Source organism: Carettochelys insculpta, chromosome 5 (genome assembly GCF_033958435.1).
Source record: "Carettochelys insculpta isolate YL-2023 chromosome 5, ASM3395843v1, whole genome shotgun sequence".
Classification (NCBI taxonomy): Eukaryota; Metazoa; Chordata; order Testudines; family Carettochelyidae; genus Carettochelys; species Carettochelys insculpta.
The window spans coordinates 29,577,017-29,598,503 of record NC_134141.1 but is presented as its reverse complement, the minus strand read 5'-3'; the positions used below and the strand labels follow the sequence as shown (position 1 = coordinate 29,598,503).

Here is a 21,487-nt window from a genome sequence, read left to right as displayed (position 1 = left end):
GGTCACGTGAACAAGGGCACTTTAACAGGCTGCCCGGCTAATTTCCGGGAAGAGAACGGCGCATGTGTAAGAAATTGTTCGGTGTTGGAGTTGAGCAGTAACGGACACAGTCTGTGCGACGTCCAAAAGAAGGTCACGTGAGGCCGGTTTTGCGGAAGGGTACTGGAAGCCCGCGGGTCGCTAGTCGGCCAATCGGTGCGGCGCGTGGCGGATGGGGCAGCAGCGCCCCTAGGGGTAGGCAGACAGCTCAGTACCTGTGTTAAAGGCACTTCCCTTGGCACAGCCAGAGATGCACCTATCGACCTGGACAGGACCTTCAGAGGTCATCGAGTCCAGTCCCCTACTCTCACAGCAGTGCCTGTCACCAGCCCTGGCATTTTTTTAAATCTATTTGCCCTGCATAGCCTCCTCAAGGCTTGAACTCGCACTCCTGGGTTTAGGGGGCTAATGCTCAAAATCACTGAGTTTTATGAAACTTCAGGTGTTTTCTCAGCTGGGGTAGAGCTGGCCCATCCAGCATCCCCTGCCCTTGTTCTCCAACCAGGGCACCTGGCTGAAGTTAATGAGTGGCTTTACTTCAGTGCTGACACCAAATGGGGAAGCTCTCTCCTCTCGGAGTTTCCCCAGCAACAGCATGACTCATTGTCACACCCCCATGCAGCTGTGCAAACTTGCTAAGTCCACTGCTGGTTTCTTTGTTTCCGAAAGCTACTAGTTACATACATTTCATAGAGCTGTAAGGGACCTCAGGAGGTCACCAAGTCCAGTTTCCTGCCCTCTTAGCAGGACCAAGCACATGCCCCCCCCCTTTTTTTTTTATAGCTTCACCCAGATCCCTAAATGGCCTCCTTAAGGCTTGAACTCTCAACCCTTGGTTTAAGTAGGCTAATGGTCAAACCACTGAGCTATGGCCATATTAGTTCCTGTCCCCCAAAAACAACAAGAAGTCCTGCAGCACTTTATAGACTGACATATTTTAGGGCATAAGTTTTCATGGGCAAAGATCCATCTTATTAGATGCATCTGACAAAGTGGGTTTTTTCCCTGTGAAAGCTTATGCTCCAAATTATCTGTTAGTCTAGAAGGTGCCACAAGATTTCTTGTTTTTACTAGTTGACTGTTTGTGCAGCGTAGGGATAGATGTCTGTTTCCATTTCCCCACTGTCAGAACAAATACATGCCTTTAATCTGATGCAACTTAATCCTTTGTAGCATATAACTACAAAGTTTTGTTTTAAGTCAACACTAAGTCAGGCAGTCACTCTGATATAATAAGGTTACCAGCCCTAGTTTCAATTTGTCCATTGTGTAGAGGATGCCTATGAAGTTTGGCCCACAGAACTGTCAAATCAAGGCGGGAAACCACAAAATATGTTATGACAGTTCTATACAGTACAAATAGTGGTATGAATGTGGTAACATTTCTGTGCCTCTGTAATGATAGTACAGCAAAGAAACTTGATTTTTCTACCACACATTTGCCTTACCCTGGTCAGTACACTTACATTAGAGATGAATTTGTCACTGTATTTCTAACAAGCAATTTGTATACTGTGTGCCACTTTTTTAGTTTATTTACTGTGTTAAAGCCTGCCCTTTAGTGTAGTTTTGTTAATTTAGCTGTAATCTTGATTTAGCTTCTAAAGCACACCTACAATGTGTAATTTTATATTCAAGGCATTGTTGTAAATAGTCTTTTTTCCGTCCTCAATGTGTGAAGTGCCCTGTTATAGCTCATTGTATTATTTGGCACTATACAGTAAACCCTCAATTTTACCGACTCCGATTTAGCGGGCTTCAGGAACAAGAGACAATCCCGTTGTTCCCGAAGTCTGCTTGGGTCCATAAAATGCTAATTTCTGACCCCTCGCCACCAAAAAAAAAAAAAGGAAGGGATTTATCTGTGCTGTGGCCTGGAGGAGCTGCCACCTCTTCCTCTGGAGCCACCACATGCTCCTGGTGGGAGGAGCACATGGAGGCTATGGCAGGTCGTGCAGCTCCTCCAGGCAGCAATGTGGTCCCTCCAGCCATGCACTGCAAAGCACCTCCAGCCACGCGGTAAGATCCCTTCAGCCGTATGTGGCGGGGTGCCTCCAGCTGCCTGTGGCAAGGCTGCTGCAGCTGTGTGCAGCAAAGTGCCTCCAGCCGTGTGTGGTGCAGTCCCAGCCTTAGTCTGGCAGCTCTAGCTGTGTGGCAGACTCCAGCGGTTCTGGCTCTGGTGGCTGCCGTCCGGTGGGTCCCTGGGTTTTTTGGTTTCTTTTTTTTTTTTTTGTGGGCTGGAGGTCTGGAGCTTGGGGAGTCTGGCAGGGGTGGGTGGGTAGTAAACCCTCATGTTTAACGGACATTCTGGCTTAATGAAAACCCGTCCCCTGCATTATTCCATTAAATCGGGGGTTGACTGTAGTCCCATCCATAGGATAGTTCAGGGTGGCTGTTCCAGGCCCTGCTGTTGGTGGAGGGGGATGGGGAAGAGGACGGTGGGGGACACAGTGGCCACCTTAACCATCTTATGGATGGGACAGACCCCCATATGGACGTTAGTCCCAGAGCTGAGGGTGGCCTGAGGGATTACTTGGCGGGTTCTGGGGCTGGCAGCAAAGCTCATGTCCCTGCACCCACTCACTACGGGGGCAGGAGTTATGGGAAGTGAAGACATGCAACAGCTGGCTCTGCTCTTCTGCCATCTGCCACCCAGCACACTCCACTTCACTGCAAGGAGCAGAGCAGGCTGGGGCCAAGGTGCTTTTCTTCCCACTACCACAGTGAAGCAGAGCAACCTGTCTGGGAGATGACAGCAAAGTGGAACAGGCTCCTGGGTCACTCCTGGCTCCTGCCATGCAGTGCTTCGGGGAAGTAGGGGGAGCTGACCTCTGCTGCCACCCTGGGTCAGGCTTCCCAGGAGTCCCCCAGTTTACATCTCTCAGGGGAGAAATCTTCAGATGAGGGGTGCAATGGGAACACTCATTCTCCTGTAGCCCTTCTGAACCTCTTAAACACCTTCACCAAAGCATACAAGAATCTCAGCTTCACACTGTCAAAAACACTGAGGTGCTCCACCAAGCCTCACAAACAGGATAATCTCATGCACCCTATTGAAGTCAACAGAGAACTGTTAGAAAATGTGCAGTATTTCCCATACCTTGGAAATTATCTTTCCACTAAAGTCGACATTGACGTGCAAAGCCAGCATCGCAGAGGAAAGCCAGAGGAAGCAGTTTAAAGACATGCTGAAGGCACACATGAAAAAGTGCAGCATTGGTGTCAACACTTGTGAGAACCTTGTGCAGGACTGTCCCTAGTGAAGAGCGGTAATCCGTGAACAGGTAGAACAATCTGAGAGGTCCTGCCTCAGTGCAGACAAGGAGAAGCGGAGGAGAAGAAGAGAGTGGCAAAAACTGCCCCTTAGCCTTCCAACAGCTACCAAAACCTGCCCTTTCTGTGGTAGGACCTTGGCTTCAGAATCAGGCTGATCAGTCATCAGCAGACTCACAAATAGGAGGGTGACATGAAGATGTCCCACTTGTTATCAAGTGACTGCCAAGAGAAGAAGCAATGGGGACAGAGCAGGGGCAGGGGTGGAACAGGAGTGAGGGTTGGTGGGTGGTCATGAAGTGCGAGTGGGGCATGGGCAGAGCCTGGATCAGAGGGAGTTGCCCCAGGTCCTAGAAGTGGGTGGCTCTGGTCAAGTTGTTAGGGCCAGTGTTAGACTTTCTGGGACCAGGGCTGAAGCTGATGCCCAAGTTCCACTGTCGCCCATATTGACAGGGCCCAGGTTCTGGCACCCTCTCCCTCCACCCAGAGCTATGGGACTCAGCATGTGCCCCTCTCCCCCACCTCCTGCACCAGGGACATGTAATATGTTTGTTGTCAGAAGAGGGTCACAGTGCAATGAAGTTTGAGAACCTCTGGACTAGATGACTTGTCAAGATCCCTTCTAGTCCTGCTTTTCTATGATTCTGTGACAGAGGTCTAATTCAGGCCTCACTCCCCGCACAGTAGCATGGAGCATTCTCACTCTTGGGATTAGCCCTAATGTGGCCTAGAATTCATTTTTGTCCTTGATTATATGTGATTTCTGTGTCCTGTAGCAATAGCATAGGACTGTTAAGTAGTGGCTTCAGCTGTACTGAATGCCTTGAAAGGACAGAACAACCAATTCATCTGTCATCATCAAAAGGTTGACATAGCGAAGATCCCAATGCAAATACTTGGGGTCCTAATTTCTACTAAGCAATCCACTAATATAATGGTTTACATAAAGAAAGCCTTCTCTTTATTATACAGCTAACTCCATGCTGTTGAATTTCCTTGTCATTTTATGTGAAACCACGAGATGGCAGTGCTAAGGCAAAACAGCCATTAGCATTCATGCAGCTTTTTGTCCACACCCTGATGTTACTGTCTAGCTTGTGAAAAGTACCAAAATGTTCTGTACAGAAATACCCATGTGAAATGGCATGTTGCACTTTCAGCCATAAATCACCTTTTAATTTAACCCTTATTAAAATTTTGACCAAAAAAGGTAGTTTACACAATCATGACATTTTGGACCATTCCATCACTCAATGTACAGTTCAGGAGCACTGTGCATCATAAAAATCTACCAAATTCAGGGTTCTTATTTGTCAATTTCACAGTCAACGGATTTTTGAAATCAATGATTTTATGATTTTAGCTATTTAAACCTGTAATTTCATGGTATTATAATTGTACGAGTCCTGATCCAAAAAGGAGTTGGTTTATAAAGTTACTGCAGGAGTGGTTGTAATACTGCTGTCATTACCTCTATGTGCTGCTGATGGTGACACTGCCTTCAGAGCGGGGTGAATGGAAATTGACAGCTGCTGGCCACGAGCCCAGCTCTGAAGTCCAAGCTGCTGCCAGCAGCAGCAAAGAAGTAAGGATGGCATGGCATGGTATCACAACCTTTACTTCTATACAGCTGCTGTCAGGGCACTGCCTTTAAAGCTGCATGCCTGGCCAACGAGTGCTACTTGCCAGTCACCCAGCTCTGAAAGCAGCCCAGAAGTAAGGGTGACAATATCACAATCCAGCTAAAATAACTTTGCAGCCTCCCTACAGCTCCCTTTTGATTCAAGCAATTTGGACTTAACCCATGGACCTCAGTACCTGTGCCTCAGGACTGTGAGAAGAACTCCCACCCATCTGCAGCTGTCCAGAGTCCCCTGCTGCTGAAGGGATGTAAGTGCTGCTTTCTTGCCATATCTTTTAGTTAAGGATCTAGTTAATACTTGTCAGGTAGTAAACTGCTTGTGCTCACAAGTATCTGGTCAGCGTCTTTGTACTCAGAGAACCCAGTGTCAAACCTAAATTACTTTTGCCAGCAATAGTTGTCAAAGGGGAGTTGGTGAGGGAAATGAGGATCTTATTCATATAATATCTCCTCTAGCCCCATATTGGGAGTGATGCATCTGCCAATGAATTTCTAAATCAATCAGCTGTGAAATGTGAGAGACATTTGTCACTTTTATGATGCAGCACTGACAAGCTCCTGCTTGGGAAGTGTGGAGACGTTTGTTCTTTGATTATTACCACTGAGAAGTGGGGGTATTCCAAACGCTGTCCTGTCTTGGTGACTTAACTCTGGTAAGTGTGGTTGGCTGTACATTCCTAGCCCAATGGTGTTTGATTTAGTGTATTTTCAGCTCATGTTAAATTTTTTAGTTATCTAGCATGCATTCTGCTCTAGCTGATGTGTTCCTTACATATCCAAAATTACTGAAGAAGATTGGTCTAATTAAATGAGGCTGGGAAGAGTCAGAGGTGAAAAGACCAAATCAAGAGCCCATGGAAACGTTCTACTAATATTTCATATTTCTGCCTGTGTCTCTTTTGCAAACCACCCAGAGCATTTCACATGAGGCTAGTTAAGTATTATGATCTCTATTTCTGTAGCTAGCTTAACTGGCAAATCCTGACTTGCTCTAGACCATATGGAAGTCAATCACTGTCCAGAAATCAACCAAAAAGTCCTTTCCCAGTCGTCTGTGCTAACCACATATCCCTCAGACTTCTTTAAAGTATTAAATTTATTCCATGAGGAATAACTAGGATCATGTCAGACCCTGCCTTGCACTGACTTAAATTGGTGCAGAACAAGTTATGGGTGACAATCTCATTCATGGAATCAACATGTCCATCTCAAGTTCTGTAGGCTGCAGTGTTTCCCCTTTCAAGTCACTGTAGCAGGAAGGGAGGGTCTTGGAGAATTTGTGTTTCCAGAAGCCACATAGGAGGCTGCTATGTATGAATTTAAAAAAAAAACACACACACCAGGAGCCAGCCTGCTGGTTGTCTGGTTTTCTGCTGTGCTATAGTGGGAGGGGAATAAAGCACCGCTATTTCTTACCTCTCAGATATACAGCTAGGTCTCTGTAGAGCAGGCAGGAATTAAACTTGTACCAATTTCTCTCTGCTGTCAATTTAATGTAAGGCCACGAAACATTCCAGACCCCATCATTCTCACTATGCTTGTAGCATTCTTGAGTCAGCATTACAAGACTAGATTATAGCACACACAGTCAGACCTGGCTATAGAGAGCCCTTGTATCCTTGTAGAGGAGTTCTGTGTGTTACATAGGGTGTACAGCGTTCTCATTGTGTAGAAAACAAGATGATATACATGATGCAGCCAAAATAAGGTTGTGATGTAAGTTGGCTATATGCATGGACAATGAAAATCTAAATTGTATGGAGACCTGGGAAGACATGGGTATTAACTACTAAAGAGCCATTAGGAACATTGGGCTTCAATAATGAAATTCAATAAAGGCATTCATCTGATCTGTCTGCAGTGGACTAGTAGTTTGATTGTGATCTTCTCTGGAAGCATTTATTAACATGAGTGTTGTGAGCAAGACATGAGAGCTCATTCTTCCACTCTACTCTGCGCTGATTAGGCCTCATATGGAGCATTGTGTCCAGTCTGGGGCACTACATATCAAGAGAGACATGGAGAAATTGGAGAAGATCCAGAGAAGAGAAAAAAAGAATGCTTAAAGGTCTAGAGAACATGAACCATGAGGAAAGACTGAAAGAAATGGGTTTGTTTAGTTTAGAAAAGAGAGGACTGAGAAGAGCCATGATAGTGGTTTACAAGTACCTAAAAAGTGCTACAAGGAGGAGGGAGAAAAATTGTTCTTCTTACCTCTGAGGGTAGCACAAGAATCAATGGGCTTAAACTGCAGCAAAGGAGGTTTAGGTTGGACATTAGGAAAAACTTCCTAATTGTTGGGGTGGTTAAACATTGAAATAAATTGCATAGGAATACTGTGGAATCTCCATCACTGGAGATATTTAAAAGCAGGTTATATAGACATCTATCAGGGATGGTCCAGATGGTACTTAGTCCTGCCATGAGCAGAGGGACTAGATTTGATGACCTCTCAAGGTCCCTTCCAGTTCTAGTGTTATATGATTCTATGATCTGCAGAAGTCTCAGAAACCTGAGGCTATTCTTTCTGTTGAACCAGACCTACTTAGTGAATATCTGCCTTCTGTGCAGGGCAGAAGCCCCAAACATAGCTTGCACAGTTTGAGTATCCTGTAGTACTTTTGGATCAGGACTCTTGAGCAGTGGAGAATGAATTATGGTTGGTGGCACCAGTATCGAAATCTTAGAGCTTCTATCCAGAGGAACAAACCTGCACAGTGAGCAGGTTTTTCCAAGTTCTCAGTACTTGCTTAGTACCACTGTGACCCTACATTTTGGTCACGGAAGAAGAGAATTCGTTATCTGATCCTAGGCTATGTCTAGACTACAGGTTTTTGTTGACAAAATGGCCGTTTTGCCAATAAAGTCCACAGACCATCCAGATTGCAAAGCGCATTCTGTTGACAGAATGCAGTGCTTTTTTCAACAGCTGTACCCTGCTTGCCATGAGGAAGAATGCCACTGTCAACAGAGATCTTTCGACAAAACACTGGTCTGGACATTCCAGAGGCATTCTGTAGACAGAAAAGGCCTCCTGGACACCGCACAGGTTGCCTGACACAGCAAGCAGCTCTCTGTGGTTCCTACCTCCGGCCATTCCTAAAGCCGCAGGGAGCCTGGGAAACCCCCTGGTAGGAAGTTGAGTGTGTGAGCAGTAGAGCAACATGCTGATGTCTAAACACCCTCACAGCCACACAAGCACAGAGGATCACAATGGCAGAGGCCTACTGAGACCCCCCTGGGTACTCAGTGAGCCAGCTTGAGGGGTCCCAGGACCCATCCCAGGGTTCTAAGAGTTGGGCCCCTTCCTGGAGTGGGACCAAGGTCCAGGCCTTTTGGCCTGAGCAGGGAGGAGGAGACCCTGCAGGACCCCAAGGCCAAGTGGCAGAACACACCGATCCACACCAGGATGGCCACCACCCTGTCTGAACAGCCGTCTTCCCACCCCCACTGAGCATGAAGTAGGTCCAGACCAGAGTAAAAGAGTTGCGGGAGGGCTACATCTGGGCCTGGGATGCAGCCCAACGCTCCAGGGCAGGACTTGCCACCTGCCCCTATTACGGCATCCTGTGGGGGTAACACATCTCTGCCATGCGGCAGCATTGATATGGTGCTCAGGGCCCTCCACCACAGGAGCAGACCCTGCAGGAGGAGGAGGCAGCCCAGCCCCAACCCCTACCGCAGCCAGACTCAGAAGCCAACAGCCTCAGCCTCATCCTGGACCTGGTTCCTGGCAGCCAGGCCACATCCTATGCATCTTCAGAGCTGGGCAAGGGTCCCTCTAGTAAGTACCCTAGCTGATACACACGGGCACAGACAGGGCACACTGCGAGCTTTGTTTGGCAGGCCTGAGCCTCATGCTGCAGTCCCAGCATGTGGAACCACATGCAGTGGAAGAGTATGCCACCCAGACACAGCAGAAAGCCCCCAGGCAGGAGTGTTATCCTGCTGCCAGCCTCTTGGGAGGCCAGACAAGCCCCAGGCCTTGGGGTACAGGGGACCCCTCCCAGTAGCTGCCATGACTGGAAGGGACTAGCCACAAGGGCACCAGCCTGACCCCAGACACACAGAAGAGTGTGGCACCCGGCACACAGTCATGCCCGCAGGCAGTACCCGCTCCCAGGGACAGTGACACAAGCTACAGGGGTGTGTTTGGGCCCCAGGGAAGACCAGACTGCTCCTGGCTCATCCATCATCCATGATGGGACACCTCTTTGGCCTGCCACCCTCCATGGCTGCTAGCCTGCTGAGCTGTCGGCGTGGGGCTGCAGTGGTCAGCACACATGGCTCTGCTCCTGGGACATTCCCATCCCTTGGCCCAGTGGGTGTTGGTCAGGTGTTGGCATGTTTTCAGGGGCTGCATTTCATGAATGACTGTCTCTTTTTCTTGTCTTTCTTACAGCTGGAGCCACACCAACCCCCACCAACTGAGGGCTGAGCCATCCCCACAACACCATCAGGCCGAGCCACCCACATCTCACCACCATGCTGAGCGCACAGCTGGAGGGGCCAGCCTATGAGGACCTCCAGCATGACCGCAGTGCTGCTGTGTGGACCAAGATGGGGTTAATGGAGCAGCTCTCCCTCGGGTTTGCAGCCTTCCACCCCCTCCATGTTGTGAGGCCCCCCACACCCTGACCTAACCCCCACACTGTAAATAGTTCACAGATGTTTGCACTTTGCATTTTTTAAAATAGTTTTGTATTACACAGCTTCGTTTGCTCGTTTCTCCTTGTTTCATTAAAGCAATTATTCATTCACCACACGCACATCCCACTTCATTGTGTAGGAGTTGGAGAGGTGGGAGGGGTCATGGTGGGGAACAGGGTAGGGCTGTGGGCCTGAGGCCCCCACTAGGGGTGCTCTGGGGAGGGTTACCAGAGGAAGTGGGAGAAGCTCTCCCTCAGAGCCTCGTGCATCCACACCCCATCCTGATGAGCCTGGCAGATGGCAGCTATGCGCAGCTGCTCATAAGCATGCCCCTCGTGGCCAGCAGCTGCCCCTCACCCAGGAGGAAGGTCTTCCCCTTCCCCTCCATGATGTTGTGCAGGACACAACACACTGCCATAACTTGGTGGATGGTGTGCTCCCCCACATCCAGGTGGGTGAGCAGACACGTGAAGCATGCCTTGAGGTGGCCGAAGGTGCGTTTGGCCCGCATCCCATTCTGGTTGAGGCAGGCGTTGAACAATTACTAGCTGGGGCCAGCTTGCCAGTGTAGGGTTTCATGAGCCAGGGCATGAGGGGGCAGGTGGCGTCCTCCATAATGCAAAGTGGTATCTGAACATCACTGACCGCCAGCTCATGGTGGGGGACAAAAGTGCCAATCTCCAACCTCTGGCGCAGGATGGAGTTGCCTGTGCACCTGACGTACATGTCTATGACCTATCCACAATGGTTGACTAGGGCCTGCAGTACCATCAAGAAGTATCCCTTGCAATTGATGTACTTGACCACGCTATGCTCCGGGGCACAAATCAGGATGTGGGTCCCATTGATGGCCCTGATGCAGTTTGGGAAACCCAGGGCAATGAATGCGGTTAAGACTTCATCGACATCTCCAAGACAGATGACCCTCCACAGCAGGATCATGTTGATGGCCATCACGACCTGCATAAGGAGGCAACTGACCACACATGAGGAACTGAGGGAGGGTGTCCCTGGGACCTGGGTGGGGGGAGTCCCTGGCCCCCTCTTGTTCCCTCCCTCCCTGTGAGGTTGCTTCCCCCCTCCTCAGCAGCCAGGCTGAGTGAGGGTGGGACAGTACAGTCCCTCAGGGATGGGTCTTCCCCCCACAACCGCTGGCCCCACTTTACAAGGGTCCCCCTGCCTGTGGAGGGCTGGCAGCCTGAGAGTGCATTACCTCCTGAAGAGGGCCCCAATGGTGGATTTCCCCACACTGAACTTGGTGCCAACTGAGCAGTAGCTGTTGGGAGTGGTAAGCTTCCAGAGGGTGAATGCCACCCACTTTTCCACAAGGATGGGGAGCCACAGCCAGGCATCCTGTCTCCGGATGGCAGGGGCAAGCCAGGCACAGAGCTCCAGGAAGGTGGCCTTCCACATTCAGAAGTTCTGGAGCCACTGCTGGTCATCCCACTGTCCCATGGCCAGCCGGTCCCACCAGCTGGAACTGGTGCAGTACCTTCAGAGCCGCCTGTGCATTGGGGGAGGTGTGTGTGCAGGTGTGAACGTCCTGCAGCCAGGGTAAGGTCCTCGCTGGTGTCCTTGGACTCACCCTCTGTGAGGAAGAGGAGGATGGCTATCAGAAAGTTCAGCAGCTGCTGAAGCATCTCTGTGTGGGAACACCACAAGCCTAGGGGCAGCTTCAGCAGCATAGCTCCCTCCAACCTGCTGTTTCACCCATGTCGCGAGGAATTGGTAACCTCTCCAACCCGCTCTGGGCCGCCGGGCCAGCACAACCAGGTAACGAGGCTCCCCGTGGTATTTGTCCGGATCCTCAGAGACCCGCCCTCAAGGAGGGAGTGTGTTGCAGACCCACCCCACCCCCCACCAGCAGGAGAAACAGGGATAGTGCACGTGACCTCCACCTAGATTGTTCTTAACCCCCCTGGCAGGCAGTGGCCAGCACGGGGAACGAAGACTGAGTGGGCACTGATTAAAGAGTAAAACAAAATAATAGTTTATTTAAGGGTATAACAAAGAACAATGACTAACAAATAGAAACTATCCTATGTTAGCTAAAAACCTTAAGGACTTACTATTATTACACGTTCCATGGTGGTAACCTGTGTTATGATCTTTATTTGACCGGAAGGCAAGATAGTTAATTAGAGCGAGGTAAAGTCTGAGAGAAAAGGTAAGGGTATTTAAGCCTTTATGGCTGCCTCCGTAGAGGTGCGGGCAAGGATTGCTAGACCCTACCCGCCTATATATATATATATATATATATAATGTTTCTGCTTCTTCTGGACGAGGCAGGGGCGCTACTCCCTGCCCACTATCCCTGACCGGGTTGCTACTCCAGCCCAAACGGATGAAACTTGGAGCCCCCACCGGATTTGCTCTCAAGGCCAACCTACAGACTGGGATACTATTGCCCCACAGCCTGTGCTTGAAGCTTTTAAGGATAGGTAAGGTGAAAGGTAAGTTTGGGTGTCGGGAGGCGATGCCTTCACCGTAATAAACCCGCCATACAGTGACAGGTTTAAACTTTAACTATTTAAACGCTCTATGCTATTTATAGTAACCACTATACTAACTAATTTAAACTATTAACTATAAAATATTAATTAAATGTACAGCTTTAAATTATTTAAGTATGGGTATTTAGGCCCGGCCCTAAAGTCGAGCCCCCGGGCACTGCCCTCCCCTTGGCCCAGAAGAGGGCACAGCAGGGGAATGACCCCTGCCTTCCTGTGAGGTGTCCCGGTACCCAAAAGGTATATGTCTCTTTAAATGTGTGGTAAAAGCCAATATTGGTAATGCAGCTCCGGGCTGCACCACGGGCCTAGTGAGAATTTTACGTGTCTTGTCTAGTCCAGTGGAAGGAGTCATGTCCAGTGTAGCAAGCAGCGGTATTGGGGAGCGCTGGTGATGTCACGCAATGGCGGGCCCCTGGTTACACTGCCAGGTACACAGTACCCCCACCAGAGTGGGGGCCAGTTCGCCACCTGGCGGTTTGGCTGAGGGACCCGCTTGCTGCTCCTCGACGCAATGCGATGCTAGGGGCCAGTGTGGCGCTGGTGCACTGGCGCTGCTTCTGCGCCAGTCAGGCCACACAGGTAGACCAGGCGCTGCAGTGATTTTTAGTCAGCTCTTGGCAAGCGCCGCCAGGTACGGCAGGCGCTGCTGTGATTTCAGCTCTTTCTTCGGCTAGTACCTGACCTCAGGGCTCAGCGGACGCAGTAAAACTGCCACACTTCCCTGTACAGGGTAACGGAGGCTAGTCCGAGTCCCCCAGGGCCGCAGAATGGGCTGCAAGCCCTGAATTTATAGTGTCAGCTCATACATAATTCATTAGTTAATTATAATCTGAAACTTCCATGCTCCTGTTTTCAACCAGGTCCTCTGTGTCGCCGAAGGCGCTAGAAAAGCTTACCTGGGGCCAATCAGAGTCCTGGAATTCAAACCGGTGATCATGAATAATTCATGAGTTCAGGTTACTGGGAAAACCAACTGACTCAGAGTGACCGTTGGTGGGGGCTGCTAAATGGCAGCCTATGAGACTTTGGATTTTTCATGTGCCTGCACTGATGTTTTACAGCCAAAGGCTTGTTTTCCCTGGCCCACAGGGACGATAATGCACAAGGGATGAAAAATCCCTGACAACCCACGAAGCCCTGCGCTAGCCGTGCTGTCCCTTGAGAAGGTAGGCACGCCCACAGCAGAGGCAGGAAACACATGTCTGGGGGGTGGGTCCCTTTAATGGCACCTCTTGCCGGGGCTCCTGAAGGAACTGGTGACCTGTGACCTTGTCCAACATGGTTCTAGATGGCTATTTTGCTGCTGGAGTGGCTGGGCAGTCCTGCTGCATTCTGTTGACAGAGGAGATTGCTTTTTCAATTTGCATTGTGGTCTGGACATGATCTGTCGACAGAAGTTTTGTCACAAGATACCTTCTGACAAACTTCTGCTGACAAATTTCTGTAATCTAGGGGATTAGGCCTACAGTACAGTGTTGCTGGCAGCATCATAATATCTTGTTCTAGTGGAGTTAGAGCATTTTCTTTTATGGCTCTTTTATCACTCTTCAGTGATCTTTCCCCATGCCATGACCTACAGTCATGCAGTATCAACTGTTAGTGTCATTGTGTGCTCCTACTGCCAGGTGATTCTCAACTTTTGCTCTGTTGCGATTTCTATACTCTCTGTCACCTTTGGTTTAAGACAGTTTTGGCTGAAGTAAAGAAAGCAGATATTAATAGCTGAAGACCAAAGTTATCAGGACAAATTATTATGATTTGTATCCATGCTAGTCCACTGACTTGATTAGTATTGCATGAAGGAAAAATTTGTACCACAGTTTGAGAGAGGTATTATCAAAAATAGAACATTAAAGAAAGGAAAAGACACGTAAGGGAATTGTATTGTGTACACTAGAGAACAGTATGTTTGAACAGACAGACAGTGTATTTGTGCAGACAGTTATTTAAACTCTGGCTGTGGCACCCTTACGTCTGTGGGGCAAAGGCAGACAGACAAACAGGCTGACTAAATGAGAGAGTGCACACGCGCGCACGCGCGCACGCACGCACGCACACACACACACACACAAGAACCTTAGTGAGTAAGAACACCAATGTAGAAAACAGTATAAGGCATTAGTATAACTGTTCTAAAGTTCCCCTAAGGCCAAGCACTTACAGTTTCAGCCCCTTCAGAGAAATGTTTAGGAAAGTATGAGCTCGTGAATGTAGGGTGAGGTGAGTTTCAACAGCAGTGGAATAGAGTGGAGTCATAGATCTAATATAAAATAAAAAAACAAGTAAGAGTTGTCTTCCAACATTCTGGTCCTACTTCTGGGCTGCACCCAAGTTTTGGTTTCCAACGAAGCAACATTGTGATGAAGAGTTAACAGCTCTGCCAGCTAGCTCCTGCTGTAGAGTCCCTACATATTGTGCTGTCGGTAGCATTTATGTCTTCCATAGTAGCACCATGGCAAAATTGACCCTGTGGAAGGGAAGGTGTCCTGCATCTCCCTGTTGAGTCTCCTCTACATGACAGCAACTTGCTTTTGCCACTTCTCACACAAGATCTACCTTTCCTGTGTTAGCCAGGTGGACTACAACTTTGCCTCAAGCCAAAAAGATCCAGCAGTCACCTTTGTACAGGCGCAGCTGATCTCACCACTTTGAGGCATTCCGAAGCTTCCCACCTAATTTATATCCCAGAACACAGGCAGGTACTATACGACCATGTATATGCAAGAGTCATCCTGCCTGGAAGAACAGAATACAGGATCTCGCGTGTCCCAAAATTTTCCATCCCTTGGTGCATCAACTGTGAGGAAGCTTCAGCCATTTCAGTTTTTAGTGAGATAGGTGAGCCTGCCTAAAGCTTTACTCTCAGCAGAAGATTAAAGCAATGTGGGGCCTTGGTCTAACAACATCTTGGGGTATTTTTGTATGCAGTGTTGGCAGAGGACCCTGGGTATGGCAGATTGGGGCAACTGCTCTGTGCCAGGTGCTTCAATGTGGGCATTTGGTTGGCATGGGGGCTGGTGGGGTTAGGGTGTGGGGGACTCAAGGCTGGCCCAGGGCTGGGATTAAGGTACAGAGGTACTAAGTCAACCTGTGGGGTGGGGTTAAGGGTGCCTAGAGAGCTGGGCCAGCCCAGGGTGCTAACTCAGGGGCTAGTGCTGGCAGTGGAGGCCAGTTCCATGCTTACCATGCTTACAAAACATTGGTTTTGTTTGTTTGTTTGTCATCATGGGACTGGGCTGTCTCTGGCAGCAGTAGCAGTGACCCCTGCCTGTCCTGCTAGGACAGTTCCTGATGTCACCTCACAGCACACCAGACATCTGAGTGCCACTGGAACACAGCACACAGTGGCAGGCAGAGCTCATCCATTTCCCTTCCATCCCAGACTTTTCTCTTTTCCAAGACCCTGAGCACAGGGGTCCCTTGCTCCTGGAATAGGTGCCACCCTGTGACTTCCTGACATCCCTCGTTCCCAGCTATGGTGACCCCTCTCTACCCCAGGTTTCTCCTGTATAAAAATGTTAAGTGGGGCCCATGCAGGCTGATTTTTCCCAGGCCTTGCATCCCCATAGTGAATGTCCTGAGTGTTGGACTATGCCTTGCTGCCCAGGCAGATTCATTCTTCAAATCCTCCCTGACTTCCAGCTCTGCCTCTCCTTTGTTCTCGATCTGAGTTCCGGAAACACTGAGCTGTGAACAGCACCATGTCTTGCTGAGCTGCTCTGGGTTCACTGTTATTTCTACCTTCCCTTCCTACTGTGTCTCTCGGCCTCAAAAGTAGGGCGCATAAATATCTTGGTAATCAGAAATAAAAGAAAAGCAAACTCAAAAGTAGTACGTGGCAGTTTGAGGCTTTGGTAAAGGTTAGTGATGCTTTATGAAGTTTACTCAAATCATTGATTTATTCCAGGACTAAACCCCAGTATTTCCAGGAGCAGCCCAGGTATGTTTCATGAGAGCTGAATCCCAGGCTAGCTTGAGTGGAGTCAGTGGTTCAGTCACTGGCCTGTGAGTCCCAAGTCAAACTGCAGTAACTGACAATATGTAGGCACTGAAGCAGTGATACATTTACATATGTAATTAGGTTTACAGTTTGATGAGTCCATGACACTCTTTTATATCTGCTTAATTTTACAATGTGTGTTACACGTCTGCCAATGTGTTCTTTTTTTGCAGGGAGGAGTTGCTGTGAAGTTATTTTATTTGGTGTGAATGTTTCAGGGAGGTATCAAATATAATTATGCTTTGCAAAATTACTTTTTGAAAATATTTTAAAAATGTGTATCACTGAGAGTGATGTTTCTTTTTAATCCATGTACACTTTTGCAGCTCTGGGAAATTTGGGCCAGCGGGGTGGCAATAATTATTTAAAGACAGTGACTGAGATTCATAAGTTAAAACTTTAACCATTCAGATGCAAACTCTCAAAATATACAAAGTAAATATCCTTAAATAAAACTGTAATGTTCTCAGTTTTTTGTGTTTGTAGAGTGAAATTAATATTTACCAAATAGTACCGATAAAAAATAATTCATCCAAGCTTATAAATAGCCTATAGAAAGTTATATGTCCAGGATTCTTCATGTTAGTCTACAAAAAGGTTTGACTATGAAAGTTCCAGAGACTGTGAAGCTGATTCTCATTTATAGTGAAGTCCTTTGACACAGTATTCTGGCAAATACAATTACAAACCCTAAGGCTTCTTTAAACTCCCAGAGTAAAGGGGCTTTAAGTAAATGAGAATCAGGCCCTGCAAATTGGAAATAAAGTCTCTTGTTGTTACAGTCTCTGTGAACAGGGGATTGAAAGCTATCTGAACTCTGAAAGTGATTTTATATTGATGCACCATTTTCATGCTTTATGGAACATGAGCCAGTCTTTTCCCAGCATAAGACAAGATATTAGTGGATTTTTCTAATGTTACTGGAAGCAGAGAATAGTGTGGCTAACCAAAAAGTGTGGGATCCAAACTTATGACATACACACCACAATCCCTGAAAAAAATAAAGTGATTTCTTTTAGGCTTTGTCTACACTATGCAGCTTTTAGTGACACAGCCCCCAACACAGCCATTTTGCTAAAAGTCAGATGGTGTAGCAGGTGTTTGTCAGCTGTTTTGCAGACAAAATACTTCCACTCCCAATGAGTGTGTTTGTATTGTCACCAGGATAGCAGTCCTGCCAACAGTGCGCTATGCACACTGGCGCTTGTCATGGCAAAACTTTGTGCTTTGGGAGAAAGGGAGGGATCGGCATCTCTAAATGGGGGAAAAAAGGTTTCTCGTTCAATTGTCAGGGTAGATATAGCTTGTTTTGTCTTTGCACTTCCTGCTTTTGGCCAGTGCCCAGAACTTCAGATAGCATATCTGGAAAAACATATTCTAAGAAAATACCCAATTTAGATTATTGGACATTCCAGTGAACTGAAGTATTTCTTAATATTGCTAAACCACTAATTATCTTGGACATAGGCAGTATAGGCAGGGTATGCATTACAGATGTGTTTAGTGTTTGCATAGATCTTTAAATCCACTCAAATGGACCCTTAGGTCTGACTTTCTTTTCTTTCTCAAATCTCAGCCCTTGCTCACTGAAGTGAAAATGTAATCTGATGTTGTTTTCTCATCTGGAAACCTGGCAAGTCCTCCCCTGACAGCCAGACTCCCTCTCTCCATGCCAACAGAAACACTTTGGCTTCCTGAAGACATCTAAACTCAGAAAGAGGAATCGTGAGCCTTATTAGAGATCTAGGGCCAGTCATTTGTGGGGAGGGCAAGGTTGTTTGCTGAACCACCCCTACCCACAAATCTGCAAGAAGCCTCTCACATCCGGCCTGTGCAAGAGCGAGAGAAGCTATTCACTTTCACTGGAACCTACTGTGTACTAAAATGCTATTGTATTAAGCGTTGCAAGGGATGAAAGAGAGAGGAGGAGATTTCCATGAACTTTTTACCTTCTGTTGAGTTCTGCATCTTGTGACTCTTTTGTATTGGGTTGCCATGGCGAGCTGACCTGTCTGTAAAGTAGGTCGTCCTCTCTCTGAACCAGACTCTGTAGCTTGTTGGGCATCTGCAAAATAGCATATTACCATAGGAGGCAGCTAGCTTGAAACAATATATAGTTTGGGGTTCACAAAGAAGCAAGTATGTTGCTGTAGTGCAGAATATAGAGATGATTAAATATCCAAATCTCTGTATACTAGTGCATATGGCATTTAAAGTTTATTTTTACAGTCTGCTGATGTATTAACATTACTATTAGCATAGTGGTGTTTGTAGGGATTCTCTCAGGCAGACAGAGCAGGAGCAGTTGCTGGTGCAAGGATCTACAGGAAAGAGAAAAAAAAACAGCTCCTTGATGCTCAGTAGTGAGCGTAGATTTACCCAACATGATTTAGGCTCAAAACTTTAAAGTCATTTCATGCAGATGCAGGCAGGCACCCTAGGAGAGGTCCAGGGGATCTGCCTTAGCACTGGGATCTGCCTACTCAGCTGCTTGCAGTAGTAAGGCCTCAGTTATGAACAAATCTAGTTTTGTGGGGAGGAAAACTCACCGTCTCCTTATTTTATATTTGAGTCTTTTAGAGCATCCTATCCATTCCCAGTGCCATTTCTAGACAAATGCTTACTGCTCAGTAATAGCTATTGTACTTCAACTTCTCACTCCTCCTTGTCAGTGTATACTAATATGTTTCATATTTATTGGTGAAGCAGGTCAAAGTAGGGATGAAGTAGTCCATTCGTATGTCCTTTCACTTTCTTTCTAGTTGTTAGAGATGCTGTGTGTAGCAAAGTTGCTATCACTCCTCTTGGCTATATATGGCATTTCAGATCCTTTGCCTCAGTTTCCCCCACTGTCCTTTAGCCTTCTCTACCCATGGGAGTGTCCTAGCCTCCCAGCCACACCACTTTATAGAGTCCAGCCCCTTCCAAGGCAGAGATTTTTACCAAAATCCAACAAAAAGTGAATATAGTGAAACCTTAAGCCCAGCTGAACTCAGCAACTTTCTCTCTGTCTCAACCATACCTTTGCAGAGTGCTTTTTTTGTGCTGGTACTTTCTGGTACTGAGTACCAGCACCTTGGCAGTCACAGCCAGGAGAACCCCGCCCAGGGGTAGGAGGGCCCCAGCAGCCCCACAGCAGGGAGCCAACTGGGGTGCAGAGTCCAGTTGGCAACTCCAGCTGCAGGAACCTCAGCAGAGGGGCAGCGAGCCAGCGGAGTACTGACTCCTCCTTTTTTTTACAAAATAAGCACTTCCTTTGCCCCATATAGTTTTTACCCTACAGTGATACGCTTCAGCCCCCACCTGAGCCTCTCCAATCCTTGAACACAGAGAGGGTAGATGGTGCATGGACCCAGCCTCCCCAGCCTCATAGCACAGGGTGGAGGAGTGTACCTAGTCTCCTGCCCTGGAGCTAAGGCAGGGCAGTGCCCCAGCATCCTCAGACTCAGTGTGGCTGACACCCAGGGGCAATCCAGGAGCCACACTGAAGCAGGGGGCAGTCTGGGCACAGAGTGTGGGCAGGTCCAGATGGGCAGTTTGGGAACTCAGTGTCTATCCCTGCCTCTCATGTGAGCCTCCTAGGTGGTAATAGGAACCTAGATGAGCCTGTCTGAAGGGTACACTGTTGCCAAGACAATGGGTTTTTTTAAGAGGGCTGTATACAAGTGGCAGGGGAAGGCTTATCTCTGAAGGGGAGGAACTTGGTTCCCATGGGGGCATGGCCTTAGAAGCTTGTTGGCTTGCCTCCTTCAGCCACCATAGATTCACCCACCATCCATGTACCTCCATTCAGGCTTCCAACTTGAACTGGAAATGGCCTGTCCACTCTTCCCCCACTTTCTGCTTTTCAGGTTTCCCTGGGAAAAAGATTCTGGTCCTGTCCTGTAAGAAGCAGCCCCATCCAATATCCTCTCTCCTCTTTTACATCCAACCCCTTCATCTGACCACACTCTTCTCAGGTACCAGTTGTGAAGTTACATGTCTTTCAAGCTCATTTAGCCTCTTTGGTGCCAGTGTGAGGTTTACACCAACTCCCACTGAGCTGAAAGTTTCCTCTCATTTACATCAGTCCAATTCAGGAAAATGGGGTTGTTTCTCCCAGTGTAGCTGAGAGGGAGATATGCCTCCTTTTGTTTTTTATTGTCATTACTACCCTGATTTTTTAAAGAACTACTGAGGTAACAAATTCCATTTTATAGAGTGTGTTGCACATCTTGGACAGGATTAAACAAGGAGATACAAATTACATTGTCTTGTGTCCCTTGTCCAGTGTTCCTATGCCCACCCTCCTTGGGGGATGGCATATGGAGAGGGAGATTTACATCCTGATTTTGCTGTTTGATTGGAGTTAAACATCTGTAGTCCAAAAGAGCTCTACATGAGTTCAGTGGACCACATGTATAAAGCCACTTGCCGGATTAAGGCCTTAGTTTCCACCAGAAGATCCATATAAGCTTGCTGAGAGATACACTTACTCTGCAGACTTCACTGCAGGCTTTGTGCCCTTGTTTATGCCAATTTGAACAGGGATGAATTTATCCTACTTTCTGTGTTTCAGATTTGGAAAAACTGTGAGAAAGGTAGGGTGTTGCATCATGTCAACATGAGTGATTTGCTTTCTAAATATTTGCACTTGGGAAGACTAAAACGTTAGCTATGCCAGAAGACAAAGTTTGCTAATATTCTACTTACCATAGTATTGAGTTAATAGTGTTATTAATTACTTGGTGTTTCTGTGAGAAATACTACAGTACACATATTACCCATAGACTCTAAGGTAACAAGGATATTATTTTAAAAATATATAAAAAGGTCTGTAATACAAGGACGATACAGTTTTCCTTTTTGTAGATGGGTCCTGAAAAAACATGCCAATCTCTTTCATCTCTTTTTAAAATTTTGCATGAGAACCATGGCTCAACCATCTTCTGCCCCCTCCCCACAAAAAATAACACAGAAAAAAAGCAGCTTGAGACAGACAACACATTCTGCATACAAAATTTCAGCTGAAACCATTGAAGTGTTGGCAAAGTTATAAACTACTGAAAACATTTTTACAAATAGGAAGTGTTGGGCATCTTACATGGTACTACCAGCTCTGCCAATGACTATGGGATCCTGTTTAAGTTCTGTGGGAAAAGTAGTAGAAATATTTAAGAACAGTGATGTGCTACCTTTGGTTTATATACAGCACTAACATTTGGTCATAACACCTGAATTCTATATATATAAAATATATTCTAACTCATGCATAATAAAACATGGAAGTAATTTATTTATTGCTGAGTCCTAAGAAATAGCCAAATCCCACAATGCTGACTCAAACTACAATAGATTTGAAGCCCCCCCACTTCAAAAAAACCCAACAAA

General features: G+C 47.3%; 1 long non-coding RNA gene across 1 annotated transcript; it reads left to right on the top strand.

The window, feature by feature from the left end:
• The first annotated feature begins 77 nt into the window (after positions 1–77).
• On the top strand, positions 78–9,711 carry LOC142013046 (uncharacterized). Its single transcript, XR_012645529.1, has 3 exons — positions 78–234; positions 5,072–5,202; positions 9,357–9,711. It is a non-coding gene; the product is annotated as an uncharacterized LOC142013046 (long non-coding RNA).
• The last annotated feature ends 11,776 nt before the right edge of the window (positions 9,712–21,487 follow it).